Source organism: Trichechus manatus, unplaced genomic scaffold (genome assembly GCF_000243295.1).
Source record: "Trichechus manatus latirostris isolate Lorelei unplaced genomic scaffold, TriManLat1.0 scaffold00050, whole genome shotgun sequence".
Classification (NCBI taxonomy): domain Eukaryota; kingdom Metazoa; phylum Chordata; class Mammalia; order Sirenia; family Trichechidae; genus Trichechus; species Trichechus manatus.
This window is the reverse complement of record NW_004443986.1, coordinates 4772617-4778836: the sequence shown is the minus strand read 5'-3', so window position 1 is coordinate 4778836 and position 6220 is coordinate 4772617.

Genomic DNA, 6220 nt, shown 5'->3' with positions numbered 1-6220 from the left:
TCAATGACTTACTTTTCAGAAGTAGATAGCCAGGCCTTTCTTCAAAGCACATTTGAGTGGACTTGAACCTCTAGTCTTTTGCTTAGCAGCCAAGCATGTTAACCATCTGCAACACCCATGGACTTCTAATAAATACTACTAACTAATAAAATATCTACAGCATTTTGTAGGTAAAACAAATGCTTATTTTAAATGGAAACCTCCAGGAAACCAAGCTACCAGTGATTTTTTTAAGTGGGAAAAGAACATAATTATTGATGACTTAGAGTGACTGTAAAGTAGAAGTTCTAGGCTAGAGTTGAACAAAGTGTTGGCCCATAATATGCTTCTAAGCTACTGACTTGACCTTAGCCTCAGAATCTCTCATAGTTTTTTTCTTGATTCCAGCAAAGGGGAAGGGAACATTACATTAGCCTTACAGTTAATAGACAGAAGCCAGTGTCAGTAAGGTGCCAGAATTATTTCATGAATGTCAAGGCTCCCACAGCAATAGAAATATAGAAGAAAGAGTTCAATAACTGAACAGCAAAAATGGAATTATGCATCAATTCAAGGGGAAAGAGTGCCCAGTATTTCAAAGATGATAAATCAATGCATTCTGCATATGAAGAATGAAGAAAGCATGCATTCATTCTCGGAGTCAAGGGCAAGTTTAGTTGTTTTTTTTTTTAAATAATATTTATGTTTTAGATAAAGAACTATTAGAAATGTACACATTTCAAATCTTATTTAGAAGAACCAAAAAAACTAAACCTGTTGCCATCGAGTCAATTTCAATTCATAGTGACCCTATAGGACAGAGTAGAACTGCCCCATAGGGTTTACAAGGAGCAGCTGGTGGATTCGAACTACTGACCTTTTGGTTAGCAGCCAAGCTCTTAACCACTGTGCCACCAAGAGGAACTGTAATTCTACTTCAACAAGACTGAATTAATTTTGATAGATTTTATAGTTAAGCAGAGCACCTGCTTCTCTTTCACATCTCTTGTCTAAGCAACATAACATTATGCTCTAAACTTTGTCTTTCAAGGCAGCCTCCCATTCTCTCATCCCCCCTCTGCTGTGCTTCTTAGACCACCTTCTCTTTAGGCCCATTCCCACTCTTCTTTGATATTCACACACAGCAGCTCTGTTCCCTAAGAGTAACAAAGATCTCTTGGTCCCTTCTTTAAAACTACCCACCTAACTAAACAATAAACCTCAATGTCAATGTTTGAAAGCATTTTTGTGATCTTTCCTACTTTGCAAGCAGCCCTGGTGGCACAATGGTTAAGCATTCGGCTGCTAACCAAAAGGCCAGCATTCGAATTCACCATCCATTTGTTGGAAACCTTATGGGGCAGTTCTACTCTGTCTTATAGGGTCGCTATCGACTCAACAGCAATGGGCTTGGTTTGGTTTTTAGTCTGCATAAAAAAAATAACCTGTTACACAGGAATTTCCATAAGAACCCATTGATTTTAAAATTATTTTTTCATAGACTTTATCTCATTTCATCTTCAAAAAGGTTTGCATAGCTGTTTAGGGCCCTCCAGAATTCAGCTAATTTCAGAGTCTCACCTCTGAGCTCTAAGGGGGGAGGGCCACCAATATCTCTTACAGTGTCTTTGTGTGAACTCAGCTCTACGCCAGGGTTTGAGGCTGATGAAAGGGAAGGAAGGCAGGTAGGATTTTAATACCCATTCATTCAGCCCTCAGCCAGGTACCACCATGCAGAGTACCATCTTCACAACCTGCATGGTGGGCCAGCTAAGTGGAAGGGGAAAGAATAACTTATGAAATGCCTGCTATATACCAGACATCTTATGTATTCATTTATTCTCCCAAGCATCCTGAAAAAGGTTTTATTATACTCATTTTACAGGAGAGGAAAATAAACCTCAAAGAAGTTAAGTGACCTCTTCAAGGCTGTTGTTGGGTGTCATCGAGTAGATTCCAACTCATAGTGACCCCATGTGACAGAGTAGAACTGCCCCATATCCATTACTGGCTGTAATCTTTACAAAATCAGATTGCCAGATCTTTCTTCTGCAGAGCTGCTGTATGGGTTCAAACTGCCAACCTTTCATATAGTAGCTGAGTGCTTAACAGTTGCACCACCAAGGCTCCTTCCTACAAAGCCAGTAAGTAGGCAAGCCTGTCTGACTTCAATGCCCATCTTCTTTTCTGAGACACTGCTACCTATTATTACCTATGAGACAGAAAGGGGAAACAATGTGTATATTTTGGTTTATGTAAATACATGGTTTAGTGAATAAATATTACTTCAAAGTAAAACAAACACATCTGACAGAAAACTAGTCATATTCTAGCTCTATCTGTAATTTTAAGAATTAATTTTATACTCAATCTATTCTATAAAATTTTACAGCATTAATAAATTAACATCTCTCATTATTTTTGGAAGTACCCAGGTTAAATGTCTAACCACACAGTGCTTTTTATATTTCTAAAAATATCAAGTGTCAACCACAAGAAAATTCAAAGGGTCATAGTATAAGTCTACTTATTTCTCTTGAAAATTTAACATGCCTTTAAATGCCAGAAAAAATACATTACCATTTTTTTTTTCCAAAACAAATAAAATTTCAAGGCAAAGCTAAAAAATACCAATGATTAATAAAGACGGGTTACCTCAAGAGTTCAGGTTTTGGTGAGTTCCTTTCAAAGCTCCTTCAGTGTCACCTGGATTTCAAGGGAGTTTCTAAGCCACTATAAAATCTCATTAAATTAACAAAATGCCTCCAATATTTAAAAAAAAAGAGAAGTTCATCAGGATTTATGAATTATCTGGACACAAAACTCAACAGAATAATTATTAATGTCATTGCTCAGACCCATCAAATATATATATTTAGGTATCATAATAACCCTACAAGGTAAGCCACTGCCGTCCAGTTGATTCTGACTCACAGTGACCCTACAGGACAAAGCAGAACTGCCCTATAGGGCTTCCAAGGAGCAGCTGGTAGATTTGAACTGCTGACCTTTTGATTAGCAGCTGAGCTCTTAACCACTATGCCACCAGGGCTCCCTCATAAGGTTAAGCACTGTTATTATTCCCATTTCAAAGATGAGGAAACTGAGGCACAGAGATACACTTAAGCGATTCTTTCTCTATTTTCTCACGTTAGATAAAATATATATTAATACTATAAAAATAAATAAGTAAATAACTAAGCAAATAGTTGCTGTTGTGTCAATTCCAACTCATAGCAACCTCATGTGTGTCTCAGTAGAACTGTGCTCCACAGGGTGTTCAATGGCTGTGATCTTCCACGAGGAGATTTCCAGGCCTTTCTTCCAAGGCACCTCTGGGTAGATTCAAACTGCCAACCTTTTGGTTAGAAGCTGAGCACTTAACCATTTGCACCACCCAGGGATCTTTCTGAAATAAGATGGACTTTACATAAATAATAAATTTAAAGTAAATAAACCAACATACCACTTTTTCTCATTACACTACAGAAAGTAACCTGTTCATTAGTGCTCAGCTAAAACTACTAAAACTGTAGGAAAAAAAGCAAGTCTTTTGACTCCAAATCACTTCTATTTTGAACCAAATTAGGCAAATGACTATGTAAACATGCAATTTCTAGCTTATTAAAATCCATTGCTATGAATAGAAAAATCAGTTATATGGTTCATATCCCTGCTTGCCTGTACAAAACATTTTGTCCTTCTTATAATCTATAACACTTAGCCAGTACCCTGGTGGTGTAGAGCTATGGCTGCTAACCAAAAGGTCGGCAGTTCAAATCCACCAGGCGCTCCTTAGAAACCTCATGGGGCAGTTCTACTCTGTCCTAGAGGATCTCTATGAGTCGCAATCGACTTGACGGCACCAGGTTTGTTTGTTTTACTATAATATCACCAACGTGATCACTATATCTAACACAACCAAGTCTTCCAGAAGTTAGTCATCCAGTCAGGAAAGCGTTTTTGTCTACTAACCCTGGTAGGTGACAGACTAAACTAGGCCTGGTCTGGGCCCAGGATGTTCTCATGTTTAAAATTTTGCAAGAAGTAATTACAGCTCTGTTCCTCTTGATCTTCTATCAAAAAGTTTCCACCCATTCAAGAATGATCCTAGAGAGGGTGCAGGGGTGTCTGCACTCTTTAAAGGATTCTTTAAAGGATCAAAACTTTTATTTAACACCTAAGGTGATCTTAAGCTAAGGGGAAATCCAGACATGGCACACAGACTATTCTTGCCTCACAAGCTCTCTCACCCTGCCATCCCTGTCCTGGCTTTCAGGATTGAGACGCCCACTGAAGGCTAGCAGGGCAAGCTACCACTCTATGTGGCTCATTACTGTCCATGTGTTTTCTTTTGTCTGGACACTCGGACAGCCCCAGAGTTGCAACTACTATGTTCAATCTCCCTAGTCCAGTGGTTGTCAATTCCGACTGCACATTAGAATTAGCTGAGGAACTTTCAGAAATACTGATGCCTGGGCCTCATCCATAACCAAATCAAAATCTGTTGCCTGTGAGTTACCTTATTGGGCTGGCTGAACTCACTTGGATTCCATGAATGCCTTATTTGTAGTGAGAAAATAACTGATACAAGGAGATCATCAGTATCATTGGAGGTTAAAATTCAATTTCATTTCACAGGGCTCCCAAAGTAGGCACAAGACCTGCCCTTACTGCAAGAGGCTCAGGGTACAAAAGTTGAGAGCACCAATACTTCATGTCTCCAGATTAGGCAAGGACATATGGTCAATATCAAAAGATCTCTGAATTCTGGCTTTGCCCGTTGCAAAGTAAGTTACTCTGGGGAATGGAACAAGTATGTATTTTCTTGCCCTTAGCACTGCTTCAAGGGAAGTTGATTCAGAGTTCTTAAACCATTTGACGTACTCTAAGGAAAAAAAATCTTCATCCCATAATTATTAAAAAGATGAGAAAGGACAAAAAGGATAGCTGTGAAACAATACAACATTAGTAATTCACTCATTTTTTTTCTGCTTTTGTGTCTGTATAGTACTTTCAGCGTAATTAGTTCTATTTTTGTTTGTTTTAGGTTTTGTTGTGGAAAACCTAGTAAGTTCTAATCCGTGTATTAAAATAGACATAATAGATACTAAAATAGACTTACTATCTAAAATAATACTAGAATCAATGAGATAAAACATATACACAAAAAGATATTCATTCCAAGCATTTTAATTCATCTAGTTAACTCCTTCAATCAGAAGTTTAGGACAAAAGGTTGATATTAAAAAGAAGAAACACTTTATCTTCCATCTTAACAATAATTTTAATGGTTAACAATAAGTGTGCTAGATGCATTCTGCAGTAAATATAAAATAAAATCTATCACACCTAGAAATTAAAGTTGTTTTCTGAAGAGGAAAAAATGTACACCTACATATTGTTAAACTGAAATCCATACTTGGAGTATTGCTGCAGAGCAACTGGCAAGGTTTGTTTAGCAAATTTCATGCCAAGCTTCTGAAGTATGCACCCTACCCCTTTCCACACATAATTCAATATAAACACTTTTCTTCTGACAGACATTTTGAAAGATCAAAGTGCAGAACAAAGGCAAAGAGTGACATGAAGCGCGAGTTCTGGACCATTGAGATGAATGGATGGATTAGCCAGAAAATTCACGATGACACCTCGGACCTGCAGAAGTGGTTCTGTTTATGTGATTATAGTTTCAAGGCTTAGGAAACCCAAAGCTCTAAACAGCCATTTTTCCTCTATGCCACTACAGGAAATTCTGCAATATTTCAACAAAACCATCCATCAGTGCCAATCAGTGCAATTCACCTGACATCTCATTATAGGTTTTAAGCAACTGGATGTCATCTAGAAGAGGACAAATAGTTTATTACACAAACCATTATGAACCAAATAGAACCCTTATGCAAAATGCATCAAACAAAATCCAGTATATTGCCAGCAAGGGCTAGATAAAAGTCAAATAAAATAAACTGGCTATTGCGGAATATGCTCCTTATGAAGCACAACGATCCAATTGCCTCACACATATGATTTATAAACTTACAAGAAGCCATGTTCAGCTTGCTAAACAAAAAAATATGGTCATATGCATATATACTTGAAATAGAGAATTAGATTAGGAGTGAAGTTTTAACTACACGGACTTCTCTGATCTAGGAGCAGAAAAAAAGGAGAATGTTTGGGTTCACTAGCTGGATTTCAAAATTTTCAGCAATTTCCAGCCACCCTCTAAATTAATGTT